Source organism: Orbicella franksi, chromosome 2 (assembly GCF_964199315.1).
Source record: "Orbicella franksi chromosome 2, jaOrbFran1.1, whole genome shotgun sequence".
NCBI classification, from domain to species: Eukaryota; Metazoa; Cnidaria; class Anthozoa; order Scleractinia; family Merulinidae; genus Orbicella; species Orbicella franksi.
This window is the reverse complement of record NC_138146.1, coordinates 2458269-2480724: the sequence shown is the minus strand read 5'-3', so window position 1 is coordinate 2480724 and position 22456 is coordinate 2458269. Positions and strand designations below refer to the sequence as shown.

The window sequence follows — 22456 nt, the reverse complement described above, 5'->3', positions numbered from 1 at the left end:
CTGTCTTTTAGATCTTAGTACTATAGATTGTACATATCTTTATTCCCCAGGGCCCCTATGGATACCAGCCTCGTTGCTGAATGGGCTACCCTGGTTAAATAAAGTTACTTACTTTGCAGTGAAAAGATAAAAAGAATGTTTAAGGTCATTCCCCAGTATTACATTGCGCATCCCTACTGCGCACTATTTCACGCGTGATTAGCGCGCGCGCATTAAAAAATGGCGGCTTTTTTACGGCTGGACCTTGCCATACAGGTAAATCGTCATTTTCGCGCAAACGAGTACGGTGACCTATCATTGTTTTCTGTTGTTTTGAATTGAGTAATAAATTTCTCTGTGTAAAATAAATATGGCCCAGTCCTCAGTGTAGGACAAAAAACAATCGTCGGAAACGTAAATTTACCAAGCAATCGTGACTACAATCATGGTGCTATTACAAGGATTTATTGGATATAAACAAGGTGCTGTTGCTCCTAAACGAACATGAAGACCCCTCATTTTTGTTTCAAAATTTAAGTTCCTATAATATAAACGATCAATAGGCAAAGTTTCACAAAAATCTCAGTACAGGTTTTATTTCAGTGGAATGAACTCGGCTTAAGGCTCAAGATTGGTTACTAATTTAAGTGTCCGGCAAACACAACTCGTACTTTACTTTTCTAATGCATCAGAACGTAGTCCAGAACTTAGAACTTTATGAAGATTTTGCTTCGTGTCCACGTGAACAAAGTCACCTAAACACGAGGATACGGAGTGAGTTCAGTACATTCATACTCTGCTTAGGGTCTAGTCGGGCCAGATTGAGGCAGATCGAATTTTATTCGTATGATTAACGGAAGTGAAAAAGTATCCGGTCTACTTGATATAGCGTTACGATTGCATTACACGAGTTTGATTTGTCATTCGCACTAAACAAGTGACATGAGGCAACCCAGGCATAGGGTTTTTTTTTTTGGTTTGGTATCTCTAGTGCAAGGTAATTCCTTTTTCTGAATTCGGAATATTAGAACAACCTGCGACAACGCATCTATCAGGCATATTTATGTCGCCGAAGACTCTCTATATTACTGAAACAAACAGTGACATGAACAACTGGCGGGATTTGGCGCTTCCTGACTTGACGTGACGACCCGTTCTGGAACCCAATCTCTTTTTTGCACTGACTCATGGTCAACTTGACTGGGCGTGGCCGAAGCGGGAACTTTAAAGCTCAATTTTAAGGCGCGTCGGAATCCAATTTTTTTTGTCACGGTACTCTTTTACACATCATAGAGATACCAAAACTAAAAAAATCCTGTTAGCCGTATAGACACTTTAAATTGGTTATTGTTCTCCTTCCCTGGACAGGATAATAATTACCGGCTCCCATTTACACTCGTTGGTGGAGAGAGGCACTGTGAAAGAAAATTGCCTTTCCCAAGACGACATGACAACGCGCTAGTAACCCGGAGCGCTCGATCCGGAGTCCAGCCCGCTAACCATTAGGCCGCTACCGTGCTTTGCGCTGCGCAATTGCCAGTTTTGTATAGAATCCGAGTGCGTTACTACGTTACATGTTTACTCCATTCAGATCACCTTATGACAACTCTAAGTTAATAACTATAATCAATAATTAATGCTAGTCACAGAGTTATGTCCAACTCTAGTCACCAAATGCATAAGATCCCTATCAAAGCAAAATCTAAGAGCAGGACATGTATCTACAGTGGCTTCTAGCCTATGTAATCATTACTTCTACAAACGGATTAACAAAAATGATAACGCCAAACTTCAAAGCTGTTAACTTTGCTAAAGGAATAAGAGGACGAAGACTCAATGGAAGCGTTGTTAGAGAAATGGAAGTAGATTCGGAGGGTTCTTGTCGCTGCAATGTGTGGAAGAGACTGGCTGTCTGTCGTATAACTTTGGATTCAATGAAAAGAGGAAGAAATTAAAGTGTCAACTGAGCAACTCTGATCGATTTGTTGGCTTGAAGAATTTCACAAAGGATCATGAATTTCTCTACAGAGGAATAAAGGTAATTTTTTTAAAGGTATAAAACTGCACTGAAACACCGGAGAATTGAACGTGTTTGTGTTCTAACATATTTTCAGTCCCAAGGAAAACTATGAAAGAAATGTTACTCCGTATGTGTATTTAAACACTATGTATACACCATGTATATTTTTCAAGCTTTCAAAGCTCAAACTTTCTCTTTTTAATCTATTATCAAAAAACATTTGTCCAATCATTAATATTTCATTATAACATATCTTTCAAAAGGTCTAGATAGCAGCAGACACGTAAAGATTTTAAGGAAAACGACCAATTTTTTAAGTTTAAAAGACATGTTTCGACAGAACTTCTGTCATCTTCAGTTGAATGAATGATTACAAAGCAAGTTGAATAATAAGTGGGCAAAAATACTAAGTAAGACAAATAGTAACAACAGAACGTGAAAAGGTGTAAATTAAAAGGATAATTTTAGATTTACATGGTGTAATTGCTGATTGAGGCAAGGTAGTTCTTTTTGAATATGGATAGCCTCCTTTATCTTGAGTTGAAAGCTGGTAGTGGCGTGATCTAAAATATGAAAGCAGTCTATTGAACACAATGAGCGACAACGTTCAGAATTCTGAAGATGTTTGAAGATGTGAGAGGCCCTGTCAACGGCTAAGTGCTCACGTTCGCGTGTGGAAAAATGTCGGGAGGTTTCGCCGACATAACAGGCATTACAGCCCGCACATGTAAACCTATAAACCACACGTGAACGAAGCCCGCCGGGGATAGGGTCTTTCACACCAAAAAGGTTACCTATCTTAAAGGAAGAAAAAACTAACTTGATGTCTAAATCATTACAATAGCGCTTGATTAAGTGTCGAATCTTCTTCTGAGTGATGACAGAAAAATGGCCTATGTACGGCAGCTTAAAGTAAAACGTGGGCGAGGTGGTAAGGGGGTAGCCCCGGGGACAATGATTGCTATGGGTCCAAGTGATGTAACGGTTAAACACTTTTTCAATTAAACGGGCAGGGAAAAGGTTCCTTTTGAGAATTTCAGTAAGCTTGGTTATATCCTCGTGTAACCCCAACCAAGTGTTGTTGATCTTGTAGGCCCTGTCAACAAGAGTCCTAATGAGACCTACTTTGTATGAGTACGAGGTGAAGCTAAAATAATTAGTTAGTAACACGATGCTGTTATATTTTTTGACTACATTAACTCTAGGCACCCCAACATCAGGTTTACTACGGAAAAAGAACTTAATCGCAAATTACCCTTTCTAGATGTTCTTATTGATAATAGTGACACTAATACCTTCCTAACTAGGGTTTACCGTAAGAAAACCTTTACTGGGTTATTACATTTGGTAATCCCTGTATAATATACGCGGCTGGTAAGTAAGTGCATGTAAGTGATTTGATGACCGTGATAAAAAAAAGTGAAGGATTAATTTGGCAACAGTTATTTATTAACATTTGGGTGAATTTTTTTTCCTTTTTTTTAATTCTGTGTGAGAATAGAATTGGTGATATGATGACGTAATAGAAATAGGTTTAAAAAGGAAATGTTTACCTATTATAATGTGCACAACTGGTAAATAAGTAAGTAACTCTGTGAGATAAGGAGAGACACCGTCGGCACACGACTCGCTAATGAGAGCAACCAAGTCAGAAAGACAATAAGTGACTCACTTGACGACTCTGGCTGCTAACATTGAGCTTAGTTTTATCGTTGGATTAAGGGTTTGCTAAGGGTTTAACATTTGATTCCTTAAGGTGCGTGTAGGCACACACTCTGGGAAGGTCAAAAGGGGAGGGACGATAAGAAGGGACAAGCTCCTTCGTATGGACACATAGGACGCAAGTTACAGGGACAGTACGCAAGCTGCTGCAGACGAAGTGGACATTGGTTCATTTCTAATTTGTAGCGGGAACAGTTTGCAAGAGCACTGCATTGCAGTGCGCACGATGCAACGCTTAAAACTGAGGTCCCTGCTTCATGACGCAGAACTTCAAAGCAAGCTTTTAATCGTTATTTTCTTTTAGTGTTATGCAGTTTTCTACGAAAGATAAAGACAATGACCAAGCTAATGACAGCTGCACACAAAATTTTAAAGGAGCCTGGTGGTACAGTGGTTGTCATAGCTCCAATCTTAACGGTTTATATCTGAACGGACCACATTCTTCTCATGCCGATGGCGTCAATTGGCGTGCGTTTAGAGGCATCAACTATTCCCTACAACACACTGCGATGAAGGTTAAAACCAAATCATGAATCTCTGGACCTACGGTCATCCAACATTCCAACAAGATCGAGAACAATTATCCCAATAGCAGCAGTTGTTTCAAATTTTATCTTTTCAAAATGACTGCAAAGGGTAATCGACAAACCGGAAAAACGCCATGAAGTTCTGAGTTCTAGACTAAGTTCAGGTGTTTTTTAGTTAAATTAGTTTAGCTGGTGTGAACGGGCCATAGCATTACTGCTATCCCCCCTCCCACCCCACCCCACCCCTTGATGGGATAATAGTCCATTGAAGTGTTATCCCCAGAATCAGGAACCAGTGGGTCACGAGCTCCTGCCAGCATTTAATTCCCTGGTAGCTATTTCTAAATATGGGTAGACTGAGGCACTGTAAGAACTGAAATTTTCACACACCAGGCTCATGTTGTGGTGACGTGAAGCGCGGAGAAACCCTTTCGTGTATACGCATCGGACGCATGCTATTTTTGAGGAGACAGTACATAAGCAGGTGCACGCAAAGTGCATAGTCATGAAAAACAATTAAAGGAAGCTTGTGGATACCTGCTGCTTATCGTTAAGGAGGAAAACAACATTTTGTTTCATTCTTGCACGCATGGTATAAAGAAATAACATTGCAACGATGATTAACTACGGTTTTCGTGATGATTTTTAATTATTAAGTTTTGTTAGCTTTCGATTAAAAATGATCCAAATCCTTATTTCCTTTTGTACCAGAAAAATACTGCTCCTATTTGACAGTATTTGACTCCGCTGGCGTCTTATTTTCAACGCTCTTTTCGGTGTTTGGAGACTTGCTCAAACGCGGTCTTTTGTGTCTGATATATCACTTGAAAAAGCAAAATTGCAGTGATCCAAGAAAAGAGTATTGTTTACCACTAAGGTAAAATACCTCAGCTAGACCGAAACTGTGATAATAATAATGATGATAATAATACATTAATATAGCTGTCGACAATATATCGTAGATCAAGCTCATATCGCTGTTTAAAAAGATGAGCGTTGTCTAAAAATATACACCTAAAGACAAAACGATCTACTAAATTAAATATAAAGCTAATAGAAATTCATATTGATAATTCACAGTTGGCCAGTTTCAAAGGATAACAAACTGAAAGTATTACACCCTTATTAAATGTGACTACCACCTTTAATTCTTCACCAGCATAAAAAAACAAGTCCGTTATTGTTCCATTTAACTTCATTCTTTTGAAAGTTTCAAAATTTGGCTTTTTTAAGTTTTAATCCTGGTATTAAAGGCATGAAAGCTTATAACTTTTCTTTTGAAGAGAAGAAATTAGAATATTTTATAAAGGTGTCGTCATTGAGAGCATGCAGCAGCAAATAACTCCCTCGAAATAAGACACCGCTACGTTTTTGTGGTAAGCTGGTTATAGTTGCAGTGCATTAGTGATATTAGATAAATTCCGTGCTCTAACTAGGCTCCTTCTGGGAATACGACTTTTCACAACAATAACAAGTTCGATGTCGGTCCAAACATTTATAGTTCGTGTGGTTTTGCGCGCGTCTCTAGTATAAAGACGGGCACAAGACGTATTATGCGTATAGACGAACTATCTCTCGTATTGCGTCGCTCAAAACGTATTTCGAAGGATAGTTTTGTGCCTGTCTTAAACTAAAGACGCATAACCAGACGAACTTCAAATGTTTGTCCAAGTTCGTCCAGACGGTTGATGAGTGTTTAGTATAAAAACGGAGAGGAGGCATTATCCTTCTGCACGGATAATACGTCCTCTACTATAAAACGGCCATTCACATTTACAGCCATGAGAGTAAGAGAAAAGACAAAACATACACCAAGCTCTGCTGCGTAACATGAGAAGACTTTTAATTTTAATTATGAAACGTTTTCCTGCTCTATCTGTCAATAATGCAAGGCGTAGTATTGACAGTTTTTAATTAATGAGTCTTCTAAGTTAAATAAGGGAAAATTCGCTGAAGCTTTCGTTAGCTCGGCAATTAAAAATAGAAAAATATTCAACATTTCTTTCATTGCGCTTGACTATATTAAACATTGGCAAATGAAGAAATACGCATCTTACAACCAGGACGAAAGCAATCACTGCAAGGCAAGAATAGCTACCATTTATAACATAACGCAAGTTCACATTTTAAAAGTTCCGTGTTCCTATGTTATTTTGATGAAACACTTTCCAGCACCTGCTACCTCTTAGTAACCTGTTTATGCATTCATTCCATTTTCATTAAAACATTTACACTTTCATCACACTTTGTCAAACCTTCCTGTGAAGAAAGAACATGCATCTCTGGATGCTAACCCTTGTCTGCACGACTGTGTACGGCATTAGCCGTATTTCACAGTCAGATTTGAAAGCTGTCAACTTCGCAAAAGCGAGAGCGGGATATAAGCTCAATGGAAGCGTAATCAAGGAAATAGAAGTGGATACGGAACGTTCATGTCAGGTTGCGTGTGTCAGTGAAGAGACGTGCCAGTCTTACAACTTTGGACCCACCAATGGCACAAATACTGCAAAGAAAAACGCTGAGAGATTCGTGTGTCAACTGAGCGACTCGGATCGATTTGTTGGTTTTGCAAACTTCGCCAAAGATAAAGAGTTCATTATAAAGGACGCCAGGTAAAGTTAAAATTCAAATATTGTAAATTTAACGAGCATGAATGCATGGTCTTTCATGATTGCTAAGACCCTAAATTTCTTCATAAAAACTTCAAACTTTTAAGATGAATCGAACAAAATGAAATGCACATTAAACAATATCAAACACAGAGATATGGCTTCATTTCACTTAAACGGGTAAGCGAGGATCACGCAGTGGATTCGAATCCGATAAGTGGATTGAGTTTGCTCGGTTTGTTCTCGCCTTGCTCAGAGGGTTACTTCTGGGTTCTTTGCTTCTACTCCCTCCACAAAAACCAACTGTTATAAATTTCAATTGGGAACAGTTAGGAAATAGCTGAAGATCCAGTTTTCTGAAAGGATAATGATAACATCGATTGAAGGAAGACTAAAATATCAATAATTATTTCACACAGAGTGCCTGTGAGACGGACAGTTCTCCTTGTGGTGACAAAGAAATCTGCATCCCCAACTATCAAGATGACGCCGTGCAATGCAAGTGCAAAGATGGATTCATGGGAACGCCTTGCTGTACGTAAAAACATTTGACATACAGGAATACAATTTTTGGATAAGGAAATAAGATAATTTTCTTCTTGCTTTAACAGAACGCAAAACCTGTGCCAAACTTCTCCAAATTGGTTTCACATCCAGTGGCGTGTACCCAATTAGTCTAGAAGGCGGCAAACCAATACAAGTGTTGTGTGACATGACCACGGACGGTGGAGGTTGGACAGTTTCTCAGCGACGTTTAGACGGCTCTGTTGACTTCTATCTTGATTGGGAATCCTACAAAAATGGGTTTGGAGATGTGAACGGAGAGTTCTGGCTCGGAAATGACAATCTCCACCATCTGACAGCCACTGATGACGTCATACTGCGAGTTGACCTGGAAGACTTCGATGGGAACAAAACATACGCTGAGTACACGACTTTTAAGGTGGCAGACGAGGCAGATAAGTACCGGCTTTTGATTGGAGGATACAGTGGCACGGCTGGCGACTCGATGACATTCCATAAGTAAGAGTAATATTTAAGCATTTTCCGTATTATTACGAATGATTCGTTTTGGGCGACTATACACTTCGCTTTTAAGGCTAGCGGCAACAGTTTCCAGCACTTTTCCAGCAGTAATACTTTGACAGGTCAATGTTACATCAATTTAACAAGTGATGTTATTATATTAATAGCAAACAAATGTTCAATCATTGCTTAACAAGTTGTGGTCATCCTCTGGAAATAATAGGTTGCATAGCAACGATATAACCTGCTGAAAAGACCCTTAATTTTACCTTTAAGTGCATATAATTCAAAGAAGGCTTAGTCAGACCCATTTTTTATTATATTGAATTGTGATAAGCATTCTAAAATACAACTTTTTCCAACATTATGTCAATAGGTTTCAGAACCACCTTAAATTTTCGAAATTTTGAAATGCCTCTGAATTTTACATTCTAAATTTTTGGAAGTTTTTGAATTTTCTAGTTTACTCTTTGACTTAAATGTTGGCTCAGGTTTTCCTTAGTGTTTCTATTGTTTTTATTATTTTATTGTCATTATTATTGTTTGTTTTTTTTTGTTTTGTTTTTCTCAGTTGAATTTAACTTTAGATGCCCTATCTCCGTGGCTCTCACCATAAATAAATATATATTTTTTAAAAAAATCGGCTCAGTCTGCTTCGCTTCTTTAAAAATATACATGCTATATACAAGTGTTCGCGCCATTACAATTAGTTTTGTATTGATCTGTCGAAGTAATGCAGAGCTACATGTAGCTGCTTCCCAAGGGGCCAGTAATTTTAAAATTGCATTGGTATTCTCAGAAAGCTAAATTTTAGTGTAAACTAATGAGGCAATAGGAGTTACCCCTAAGCCAAAGTAACCTCTGGTTAATGGGAGAGTGGGCGAAAGTTGCTTAACTGTTGCCCACCGAGCGACATTCAGAGTTAGCCATTGCCACCTTACCGTGCTTGAATCAGCCAATAAGAGCGCGCGTTAGATTCAACTTATGTCCAGTTAAAACAAAAAAACGAGTTGAATTCCATGTTAAAGCAGAAGTTCAGATAATGCTTCTAGTCGACACGATAAGTATTGCTTTCGATGATCCTCGTTGGTGGTTTGATTGCTTGTTTATTTGTTTGTTTGTTTCCTTGTTTGTTTCTTTGTTTGTGTTTGTGTGTTGGTCACCTTGTATCTTGGTATGAATTTCACATATTGACAGATGTGCTGTTCATGATATAACGTACAAACAATCTGTCATTTTTCTTTTAGTGGTATGCAGTTTTCTACGAAAGATAACGACAATGACCAGGATACTGGCAGTTGCTCACAAAAGTACAAAGGAGCCTGGTGGTACTAAAAATGCCATTCCTCCAGTCTTAACGGCGTTTACCTTAAAGGTTCACATTCTTCTTATGCCGATGGCGTCGAATGGTACACGTTCAGAGGTCACCATTATTCTCTGAAACGGGCAGAGATGAAAGTTAAAACCAAACTCTCTGGACGCAGGGTCATCCAACATTTCGACGCAACAACAATTGTTTATTTAGAACCGCAATAGCGTGGAACTTTCTTTTGGTAGCAAAGGGCAGTCTAGTATTTATAACTGTAGTAAATTGTTTCATTTATTGTGTTCATTATTTATAATATTTTGTTTTCGGAATACATTACGCGATCTTAGAGAAGGCTGCGCAAGCTCTTGCATTTTTAAAGAGCAGTACACACGATGCGACTTTGAAAATTCACGTCATTTTGTCCTGCTTCATGACGTACAATTCAAACAAGCTGAATTGCAGCATTTTGTGGGGACAAAACTGTGTCCCAACAACAGAAATTTTTCGGAAAAACGGGCATGTCACAAGAAGAAAATTTTTACTGCAACATGCCCTGGTACCATGTTACCTAGCGTGTGTACCGGCCATTCACTGTCTTGCTCACGAACGCAACTCAATGTCCTATATAAGCTAGAGCTTGAGTCACTTGCTCGATCCGAAGTACCGTGATCACAGTAACCGTTAGACCAGCACCAGGTTGGCAGAGTGTCGAGAAAGAGAGCAAGGCGACATCCCTCCCTCCCTTCTTCCTGCTGCTACTTACTCCTTCCCGTCAATTTACTGGAGTGGAGGGGTACATCGCAATTTTGGCTGGATTGTCAAATGACTTTGCAATGAAAAGATAAGGTCCCAGATTGGTTTCTAATTAGTGTTCGGCAAACACAACTCGTGCTTAAACTTTTCTAATGCATTAGAACTTAGTCCAGAATTAACTCAGAACTTAATCTGCGTTTTTGAATTTTGTAAGTGGGCAACGTATGAACTTTATGTTTATATACTGTATGTAAAGGTTTCTTAAGTATAGAGTAATGGAAATAAATATTTTAAAAGTAGTAATATATACTGTAATCTTAACAAGAGTACTGAAAGCAGTGCCGGTATCGTAAAGTACGTTAACTGTTTTTGTATTCTTTAACTAGTGCAAGCTGAATGTACTTTCAGCAATAAAGAAAAAACTTAGTCCAGTCGTTTTTTCCGTTCATTTCTACACTGAACAGAGCAAACCGCCTAGGGGTTCTGGATTGGAATATTGGAATTTCAGTTAACAAAATAATTTAGCGCGAATTTTTAACTTCGGTTAGCGTTTCAGCCCAAGTCTCAGCTTTTAGTGATATTTTCAAATCTCGGACCTCAGCTGTTTCTCAGTTGTTTCTCAGCTGAAGGTTAAAGTTTTGATCCATTCACAGCTATCAGCGAAACATCAATTCAGAACCGCTATTCTCTAATCTCGACAATAATTTATCAGTTATCTACTCGCGAAGTGAGCTCTTCTTTACCGGAGAAATAAAGACCAAGTAATATATACAGGTACCATTTTTCATGAGACTTGTCGAGCAACACTGTTGCACTGCCAAATTGGCTCTTGTTACCTTTTATCGATTATTGTCATTTAAACGATTTCTTACTCGAGTGTTGGGAAGCCTGTGCCTCCCATAAGGTATAGCGGCCTTAGAGCGAACACGCGGGAAACAGTGGCTATGTTTGTTGTACTTTTTACTGTTGTGCTGAGGATTTCCAAAAGCTCCTACATAACGTAAGTTCTTTAGCCGGAAAGGAAAGACAATTCAGTGTTTGAAAATCAGTTATCTTTAGTAATTGCTCGTGTAATCTTTCTTCTTAGCGAATCGCGTACAAAGCTCAGAAGTGTATGTGGATCAATCTTGATCTCGATTGTCGGAGTTTGTGAATAAATTCTGTTTTTGAGACTACATTGGCAAGCGTCGTTGCCTGTAGCGCCAAGACAATTAGTTGTAGGACATATTGAGAGAGGAAGAAATGATTTTACACATGCGCAGTACAATCTACGTCGCAAAGTCTATTATATAAGAAAGGCTGACCGGCGGATCTTCGCGCGTTAACCAAGCATTCCTGTTTAGGACCTGTTTACAAGGAGAGAGGGTTACCCTAGCGAGCGGGTTACCCTAGCACTCAAACATTTCCTCTTTTTTTCTGCGTCGTGTTTACAAGGCAGCCAGAGTTACCCGGGTAGGCGGGTTAACTTTCTCCCTTTAAAACACTCCAGGCAGGGTTAACCCGCCTACCCGGGTTAACGAACTAATTGTTTCCAGACCCTTTGAGTGTAACCGCGCATTTAATTGTCCCGGTTGTAGAGTTACCCTACCTGTGAAATTTTGCTTGCAACTGTAAACCCGGGCTATCTTCTGCCCTCCAGCTATTGTTAACCCACTTGCTAGGGTAGCCCTCTCTCCTTGTAAACAGGCCCTTAGTATTTCTTCAGACGCTATCAGTTCCTGTGGCTGTCATGTACACAGCAAGGTTTGCCGTGAGCAACAAAGTACTTCAAAAACAGAACCGCTATAATTATCACTGATATTTGTAGTCAGTAATATTCAGATGTTTCACGGTCATCTGCCCTCAATTTGAAACAGCGAACGAGCAATCAAAGTGGCATTTTCATTTGAGTGTCAAAATTCGGAAGATTTATTTCAGTGTAAAACGTAGAAAAATGTTTATCTACACCTTTTTATAAGCAATGAAGGGATCTACAACACAGATGGAGTAACGAGCCTCACATTTTGCGTGTTATCAATCACGAAACAAAGGGACCTCAATCATAACTGAAAATGTAGGATCATGAGATATTGGGTAGCTTGTCGATACCTGCTGCTCAAAGCGGAAAACAACACTGTTTCATTCTTGCACACATGATGTATAGAAACAAAGGGGATTTTCGTGGCGACGTTGTTAAGTTTTGTTAGCTTTCATCAGAAAGATAGTTCTCTTGAGGAACAAACGTGATTAACTTTCCGTTAGGAGCCGTTTTTAGTACTCACTGTACGTTGTTATTTAGACGATTAAGCTCGGTTTTTTTTCACCCAGAGAAAAAGAAAGTTCCATTAACTTCTTTTGCGACACACATGCAATGTTATACTCCATATTAAATAGCACAACTTCTTAAAAAAACGAAAAAAGGATATTAGAAGAAAAGCCGCGGAAATATATTTTACAGATTGTGGAGCCATTTTGGATGGAGAGGTTCGGCGCCAACACGGCGAAAATAATTCCAAATGAAATCGTGTGCAATTTGACTGCTAAAGCATATATATAAGACAATTAAGACGAACATAAAACATCATTAAAAAATCGTTTTCTTTCTTCTTCCCTAGTTAGTTAGCTTTATTTTTATAACGTAGTTTTAATTCTTCTTTTTCAGCGATCCCACGTGGTTTCTGTTTGCTATTGGGACAACAAGTACAAGATAAGTTATGATTTTTAACTTTGTTGTGATCGGTTATCATCGGTTAATTGAATGAATGCTCAAGCGGGGTGAGGCTGCAATCGAATTGGCCACTGTAACATGACTGCAATGTCATCCTGTAGACTTTGGCCTATCCCGGGGGGGGGGGAGTACTCCCAGAAAATTGGGTGGAGGTGTGCGGTCCGCTTCCTAAAATCCTACCCTATTTATGACCAAAATCTGCGATTTATGACCTGACAAAAAAAAAATTGGATTCCCAGCTGGCGAAGTTGCCCTAAACATAGTTTATGAAGAGCTCTCATTGACCGGTCTTATCGATAAAGTTGAAAAAGTAGCTTCTTCTAATAAAAAAAAAAAAAAAAATACCGAATTCAAGACTAGAGTGCAAAAACCATATAATTTGGTTTTATCAACTGGGTTGATAACGTAATTTGGCCACCGTAAAGAGATTCGAAAACCATGCCCTATTTAACACCAAAATGGCCAAAATCTATGCCCTATTTATGACCAAAATGACTGAAAAACCATACCCTTTGGGGCCGCACATACCTATATAGCCCATATAAGGGAGTGCCCCCCACCCCCCGTGGCAGATTTAGTGATGATCACTACAACCTTTTTTCCTACATAACTTTAAAGTAGTTCTGTCCTTTTCTATTGATGTTAAGATTTCTCTACTCACTCATCTGTTACTTCAAGATCTTTGCTATCACCGTGATCTTCGTGCAAAGTGTTTTCTAAGTTATGTCGTCCTGGTTTGTCCGTCTCAAACTGAAGTTTAAATATAAACAGACTGGAACAGTCAGAAGTAAACTGTATGTTATCAGTGTATACTCTTCGACGTTTAGCAAATATATTCATCGAACCACCATTAATTGGGTGTATAACTGTTAAAACAACTGCGGAAAAGTTTGCATAACTTCTGCGGAAAATTAAAGGCCGATTTAAAGCGCGCGAAACACTATTTAGGCTTATGGGAACATTGCTTTATTTTTTCCTCTTTTTTTCAAAATTTTCAAAATAAAGTGAAGACGTCATTTATAAATTCAAGAACAACAGGGAAGATGATCCCATGTTTTCTTGATGACAAAGATAACGTAACTGAATGATTTGGTAAGGGCATTGGTTAAGCCTGCAAATAATCAATTTGTAGAAAACATTGAAACTCTCTTAGTGATCGAACAGGAAATACCGGAAATACATTTGTAACGTAGGTGTGCAAGATATCAGTTGCTCAATCATTTTACGAAAAATATCAAAACTGTCCTGGCAATCGATCATAAAATATCGGAAACGTCATGATAACTACATGAGCCTGTCGAAACCTGCAAATAATCATTAACTAAGGTCGTGATCTGAATTCTTTATTTAACTTTGCTCAGCTTTTTGAGTGAAATTTTGAGTGAGGTGATTTTTCAAAGGTTCACTAGCTTTGTTTTGACGATTAATTCTGTCAGCTGGTTAAATGAATAATAGCATGAATCACAAAAGAGGATAAAAAGTTCTAGATTTTAATTATTATTTTCATAAAATGAAAACATTGCACAAATGATTGGCAAACCGCCGTTTCAGCTTTGAACGGCTTTTAAACGGAAAAAAAACACTTTGAGATACATATGTTGAGCAGATTTCCTAATTTCTGTTTTTTGTCTTTAAATTATTATTATTATTTATTTAAAAGAGCGACATTGAGATTAGCAGAAAAGGAAGCCAATAGCTCTATCCTTAACCCTTAATAACCGGTTCCAAGTTTAAACAAAGCATTTTAATTTTGGGCAATCCTGGGGCTATTTAGTGTACGTGTTAAGCCGTCAACAACAGCCAGGCTTATTTTCCTTTGATCGGAGTGGGAATTCTCTTATCGTACTGCTAAACATTTCTTTTAGATAAGATGATACTTGATTTTTTATGTAACTCGTAAAATATGGATTCTTACTTTCAGCTTAACTCTTAAAACTGTCATTAATGTGTGCTCTCAAGTAAAAAACAACCCTTAAAGGGAAGAATAACATTAAAAAGTAATTCTCTCAACCCTGGTTTTATCTTTGAAAAATAAAATTGGTAGTGGAGTTGTCAAAACAATTTGCTTTGCTTTTATATGTTTGTGGACGTGAATAGTTCTTTTTTACTATCATAACAAAGATGACGGGTTGCAAATAGTAACTAGGTAAATACCAAAATACGTGTAAATGGGGATGTTTTACTTTCTTGTTGAACTATACACTGGATTTTAAACAAGGGCAACCACCCCTAAGTTGCGACATATTTGTTCTGAATCACATCTCGACTGTGTGCGGTACCATGTGAGCCCTTAACAACACAATTGTTGAGTCAAGTCCATTTTGCTCGTTAGGATATTCGTCCACAAGAGATCTGGGACCTAGATTAACGAAAACCATGCTCAGGTCATTATAATCGTTTCATTCCTTCACGTTCTTCAATCAACAAGTGGTTGCCACTCGACTCACAATCTAGTCTTTTCAAGTTTGATGAGTGTAATGTTACTACAATTCCTGTCAATACGTTTCAACAAAGCCCCTGCAACCACCTCCTCGCTAGGGGATCAACCAACTCATTAAACTTCAGTAATTTTGGTGTCGCGTTCGGAACTAGCTCGTCCAAACGGGATCTTTTCGTCATCACTTTGATTTGTTTCAATGTCATTGCCATTCAAGGATCGATCTTCGCAGACCTCTTCGGGTAAAATACCAAAGTCTTGGAAGCTTTCAGCCATGATAGCAAAAAATTCATCGAAGTTTTCGGCAACCGTTGTTAACCTTGTGTAAAGAGTCTTTTTATCCACATCAAGTTCTCGGATCTGAATGACTTCGCTTGTCTTGAGAATCCACAAAAACACTCTTTGATCAAAATAAGAAATGTATAGACAAGTAGAGTTACTTTCTTTCTTCATGACATTTTCAACAACAGTCCATGATTGCGGGTCAGCGGATATGCGATTTTCAACAGAGTACTGAGTTGCCATCAAGTCTGCTAAGGCTCTTGCTCGTCCAAGCTCTGCAACACAAAGAGCACCCTTAGGATTTCCAGCATAACGAAACAATGCACTGAGCAGCTGATAGGGAAAAACATGCATGTCTGCAAAGGATATTTTTAATTGATCGCTGTCTTGAAGGAAACCTCGCATTTTTTCGGATTTTCCAATACTTCGAAACAAAAGAGAAAAAGCTTCCTGAGAGTTGTTTTGTGATAACTTTGTCAATGTAAGACTACAATAGCAATGAAACTCAGTTTCAACGTGTCCAATGTTTTCACTGATTGACAGTGCCTTCTCAAGATATTCTTCGGCCACGTCATGATCGCCGCGAGATTGAAGCACTTGTCCAAGGCCGAGGTAAGATCCTGCTTCTACTACTCTGTTACCAATTTTAACTGCAATCGCAATTGCTTTCTCGAGGCAGGCTTGAGCTTTATCTTTATCACCAAGAGATTCATAAAAATGGCCTTCTCTGTGGTTTCCATACCATGTTCCTTCATTCACTTTTTCACCAAATTCCATGCTGATCGCAAGTGCTTTTTCATAATATTCTTTAGCCTTGACATATTCACCGAGAGAATAAAGCACATTTCCTAGGCGTCCATAACATGTTCCTTCTCCTGCTCTTTCACCAATTTCCATGCTGATCGAGAGTGCTTTTTCAAAATGTTGTCTAGCCTTGACATATTCACCGAGAGAATGAAACACTATTCCTAGGTTTCCATACAATTCTCTTTCATTCGCTCTGTCACCAATTTCCCTGCTGATCGCAAGTGCTTTTTCATAATATTCTTTAGCCTTGACATATTCACCGAGAGAATGAAACACTATTCCTAGGTTTCCATACCATGTTCCTTCATTCGCTCTGTCACCAATTTCCATGCTGATCGCAAGTGCTTTTTCATAATATTCTTTAGCCTTGACATATTCACCGAGAGACCGAAACACATTTCCTAGGTTTCCATACCATGTTTCTTCACTCGCTCTGTCACCAATTTCCACGCTGATCACAAGTGCTTTTTCATAATATTCTCTAGCCTTGACATATTCACCGAGATCCTGAAACACATTTCCTAGGTTTCCATACCGTCTTCCTTGATTCGCTTTGTCACCAATTTCCCTGCTGATCGCAAGTGCTTTTTCATAATATTCTTTAGCCTTGATATACTCGCTGAGAGATTGAAACACATTTCCTAGGCTTCCATAACATGTACCTTCTATTGCTCTGTCACCAATTTCCACGCTTATCGCAAGTGCTTTTTCATGATAGTTTTTAGCCTTGACGTATTCACCGAGTGAAACAAACACAGTTCCTAGGCCTCCAAAAGCGATTGCTTCTCTTCTCCTGTCGCCTGTTTTTTGCATGACAAGGATTGCTCTCTCATAAAGTTCTTTTGCCTCAGCATACATACTTTGACTCTGATATATCTCTGCCAGTACTATGCTAAGCACACCTTCGTGGCCTGTATCACCACACTCGTGGTGAAAGTCGAGAAGTTTCATGCCGCAAGCTATTGCATTTGAGTGATCGCTAACACGGCGGTACGCCTCAAACATGGTATAATAAATTTTTGTGTACATTCTTTGCCGTAATGGTTTTTGTACACTCAGTACTTTATTACTGAGCAAAACTAAGCTTTCCTTGCATAACTCGATGGCTTTTAGAGTACGACCGATGTTGAGAAGGAAATTAGCGACAAGGAGGGCTATACAGATGGCTTGTATAACTTCTTGTAAGTAATTCATGACGCTTTCCTCAGTAAGTCATGTAACTGAAAATAAACCAAATAATGGTGATTGTAGAATTTTGCCGCATTACGTAATGAGCTTTGTGTAACTACGAAGAAGAGTAAAGGGACTCGAAAAAGCCATGTTTTTAGCAAATTAGCATTCCAAACCTGTACATTTCATCTTTAAGTCTGATGGACTAAAGAAATAAAAGGTAAAGGAGTGCTTGCTGTAAAGGGACCGAATTTATTTCGGGTGCACAAGTTCAATTTCTCTATTTTGTACTTGACATTTCAGATTCGCTCAAACCACAAAATGTTGGAATTAACTATGATTGTACAAATCAACTTTGGCTACAGGAAACTTTTCATGCGTAAATTCAACTTCGTTAAAAGTCGGAGTGATCATTCAGGTCCTTACGTGAATAAGCTTCTCAAACAGAGTTGAAGAATGACGTTTACGGTAAACGACAAATGGCGAAAATCGCCTCTTAATTTGTTTTCTTTCTTTAAGGTTACAGTATACCTTCGGGTCGGCAATTTTCTTCAAATTTGGATTTTTGGGTCAAAATAGAGGTCGAAGAATAATCTCTAATTTCTGAAAAAAAAATTTGAAAAAGGCTAAATATTGGCGGAGAAATGGCGGTTTTACGTTTTCACCGGAAGTAAAAGTTTACCTCTTGATTGACAGCCCTATGGCGCGTATGCAATCAACCGAGACGATTTTCGCGGGAATTACCTATATGGATGTCACGAATTGACTACTCAGTTGATCAGCATTGTTGTTCTGACTACCCAGCATTTTTGATATTAGGCGTGTCTCTATTAAGTTATAAGTAGACATAGACCACGTTTAAACCATGGACCGGTTCGAAAAAGCGAAAACAGCGAAGAACGAATGAAAATACATCAATGGGTGAAGAAGCGAAAGTTCGCCACGCGGATGAAGCTATAGTTATCGTATAAGGCGGGCAAATATTCGTGGTGAGAGAAAAGAAAGGTTCTGTAAAAATTTCGGAACTTGACAGCAATAACAGGGATGCTGACAGAGACTCTTCTGATGAGTCCGATATCGACGAATCGTCGGACTCATTGAGACCATTTGAAATATTATCCATGCACAGTTGCCCACACACAGTTGCTCTCCGCGCTGTCTTTTGTTTGTTTCCTTCGCTCAGCCACTCTAGCGTTCGTATCCTTTTTAGTCTTCCCCATTTTGCCAGACCAGCTTCAAGAAAAACCGAGCTACAGAAAAATTATCTGTCTGCCTTCGGTTCCTTGAGCGCATTGCGAAACACAAGAGTTTTTTAGAGATTCGCGCGTAAATTTCACCAGGAGTTTAACGGTAGTAAAGTTTCCCTGCACTGATTGGCTTAGTTACCTGAGAACCCAGTTGAAGGCGTTTGTGGGCGGAGTTTATTCGCGAAGCAGAAAATTTTTCTGAGCGCTGTTTTCTCGAATAAATTTTTTCGCTTGAAGCAGACACTTTAAAGAGTTATAACTCAAAGGGAATTTGTTCAATTGCTCTTAAATTTGGACAATGGCTAGTTTAACATATAAACTACAAAAGCGTGTCTGAGAATTGTTAATTTCGAAATACTTTTTCTTCGAGAGCGATTTTTGTACGATCACTCCACATTTTTTAAATCCTATTTCGAAAAAGTTTTGTAACTTTTTACTGCAATCGAATATGCCAAAACGCAGACACGTTTTTTAAGCGCTTTGGGCCCTGAAACCGAGGAAAAAATTAAATTGGCAAAAAACGAAATTCGCTTTGACTTGTAGCTTTCGAAAGGTGATTCGGGCGCTCGCATTTAGTGGTCGTGAAAAATTCGACAATTCATTTTTTTTCAAAATTCTTGATATAGTTTGATAGCCAGCTCCATAAGCTTTAATTTGGTATAGGAGTTTAGGTATCTACAGCTTAAACTGCACGCGCTACATCGCTTGCGCGCGAGACGCCCCTGAAGGTATACTGTAACCTTAAATGTACCTACAGTCTTTAAATCAATCCAACACAAAAATAGACGAACAAATTTTTCTAGTCACTGCCGTATAAACGGCTAAACATTTAGTCAGTGCAAAAGTCTCTCATTTGTCGTAAAAGTTTTTTAATTACCACTCTATTGGCATAAGTTTTTTCCTAAATTTCACGGCGCGGTAGCATTTCGCTTGTAACTTAGAAGAGCTATTTTGAAGTATTTATACCTTGGTCAAACAATATTTGCCTTAGTTTAGTTCAACTCGTAAAGAATATAAAGTTAAGGCATGCAATTTAAGACAAGTTGTATTCACCTTGCCAATGTTCAGTGAATGTTGAAATAAAAGCCTGAAGACCTGAGTTTGTATTCCTAGTATGGAGTGAACTTTACTGTCAGGTTTGTTTTACACTGTTCGCTTTGGAAAGTAAAACACCGGATATCCGTAAATAATTCATAAAATCAGACGTTGCACGAGGAAATTAGAAAATGAAATTTTTAAGTTTGTCATGTCAGATTTTTCATTTTCCAAAAAAAACTGAAATTTTGGAATGTTTGTCTTTAACTAGTAAGTATGATTTTGTATTTATTGTGAGATGGGCACGCATAATCCTCCATCCTGAATTGTTTACATAAAACGCATTAGTTAGCCGTTTAGAGGCTACTGAAAGTTTGCTCTGGATTAATCAAGTTTGAAGACAAACTTTTTTGCTTTACCATTGCTTTTAAAAGGTTTATTTTAAAAATGCATTTAGGGGCAAATGTAAAGAGCAAGTTTTTAAACCTATTTTTAAAACACTTTCCCAAAAATACGATATTAATTGTCTTCTTGCAAACACAGTATTTCGTTTTTGAAGGAAAAAAGAATGATCCAAGTATTTATTCAAAGAAGACAGATTGCCATATGACGTCAATATGACGTGAAGATGTAGACAAACCATCCACAGTTTTTCTTCTCCCTTACTTTTTGGAGTGAGAAGCGAAAAAAGACGCAAAAACCAAAAGTGTCACACGCACAATCGGAGAGGTGGCGAGGGTGGGTCTCCAACAGGGTTGGGGTGGAATCGAGAGGGCTGGGGAACATAGAGACACGAGTCTCGCCTCCTAATAGGCCAGGAACTCCACCTACTTGACTCCCGGAGGAAAACGTGTTTAGCGACAAGTCCGTACTCCACCGAGCAATCCGTAAGCTAGTTGGGGGTGTCAGTAAAAGACACCCTCCCCTCCCGCCTGCTTTTGACAGCTGGCCCCCAGCAAACCACCAGCAGATAGGCCAGTCATTGGGCCATGTGCCCAGCCTAGCCTTGACGGAGCCCCCCTGGGTTTAAGGCCGCTGGCTTAGCCTGGATTCGGGCGAAGCCCGAATCCAGGCAAAAACCTAGCGGGCATGTTTTTGCGAATTCGCTCAGATATATAATAATAAAATAGAATGAAGCGTTCTCTGGTAAAAATTATTTAAAATATGAACTTTCGACAGCCATTTTTCTTTGTTCGACGGATAACAATTTGTAACAAAATGAAACGTTAAAAATTTGAATTTCACCAGAAATGTAAGGATTGAAATCCATCAATCACAGACGACATCGTGCTTAACGGGTAATGATCAGTGTGTAATGTGTGAGCAGTCATGAAGACCCTCAATAAACAGTCGAAACGTCGCAATCTAAATCTAAAGTGACTATATGCCGAGAAAAACGACCATACTTTGTAAGTGTTGAATCTTGCTGTGACGAACCACAAAATAACACAATACAGTACAATGCAATGTAATGCAATAGAAATTTATTGTGTGACACTCTTAGCCATATGTGAGGTGTAACATCGTGTGAAAGAAAATGACACACAGGTATTCCACAGAAATTGAAATTGAAAGTAAATATTATATTGTATGAGTAAACTTTTTGTTTAAAAAAATATACAAGTCAGGATCATGAAATACAATCTAAAATAATTACACGTTATGCTAAAAAGTAAAAACGATAATCATATATACAATCAAACTGACGCTAGCAATGCCTGCGCAATTGACACCTTCAAAACTCTCATTAACACTGTCTTGCTTACATCAACCTTTTGATTAATTTGTTTTTTAAGTTGTGTCCCTTATCCGATGATTTATTTTAAAGTTATGTCATTTTATCTTATACATTTATATTTTTTTTAATGAATCACAATTTCTATGTAGTTTTCACGCGCAACTAAACATTATATAAAAGTGTACGTCTAATATAAAGTCTAGATTGTTATTATTAATTATTTTGAACAACAAGAAACTTTTTCAATCCTCTTAACAAACAAGACAATCGCTTGGCTCGTTACAGGAGATTAACATGTGAAAGGGGCGTGGACGTTTGTCGAAAACACCCCTGGTGTGGCTCATGTCTTAATTTAATCCTAAAAGATACTACTCCTAAAATCAGGCAAATAAGAACTATAATCATTTTCATGACCATGTCATCGAACACTTTCGTCTGTGAAGAGGTTTCAGCACTTCCATTCCCGATCAATTTAAACAACTTACACAGTTAGCTGAAATTATTACATCCCTGTAAAAAGATTCAATGATGACAGAGATAACTGGCTTAAGTGCCAAAATATAAATCACAATTGCCGATCCTAAAAGAGACAGCAAAGAACATCCCCACCCCTTCCCCATGAGCACCCCTCCCTCCTCCCCATCGAAGAAACTTTGCATCAATTTTAGGCAACAAAGTCGCCTGACAGATGCTAGGCTTCTTAAGAGATATGTCTGATTATTTTCGACAACAACACTAAGAAAAATAGGTTTGCAACTACAAAAAAGCTTACTTTTCAGTTCTGCTTCTGAGGAAAAATAAACAATTGTGCTTGTAACAGACAATGGCCGTAAAAGAAAGTCAATGCAGCATTGTTTTTTCTATTTTACACTGTCCTTGCAGAAGTTTCTTGTTTCTCTTGGTTCATTGCTTGATTTCGTATTTCTATGGAGTACTCCATCGGCGAGGTCTTTCCTTCCTACAACACCGAAAAAAAAAACTAATTTGATGATATCTAAAATCCCAACCATTGGGTAACAGTACTTTCTGTTAAGCAAAAGATAAAGCCTGAAGAAATATATTACACATTCATAGATGATGATTACAGT

General features: G+C 38.4%; 1 pseudogene across 1 annotated transcript; it reads left to right on the top strand.

Annotated features, from left to right (window-relative positions):
* Positions 1-6522: 6522 nt before the first annotated feature.
* LOC145475795 (uncharacterized) lies at positions 6523-7884 on the top strand (annotated as a pseudogene). Its single transcript, XR_014046594.1, has 3 exons — positions 6523-6860; positions 7277-7391; positions 7469-7884. The product of XR_014046594.1 is annotated as an uncharacterized LOC145475795 (transcript).
* Positions 7885-22456: the final 14572 nt, after the last annotated feature.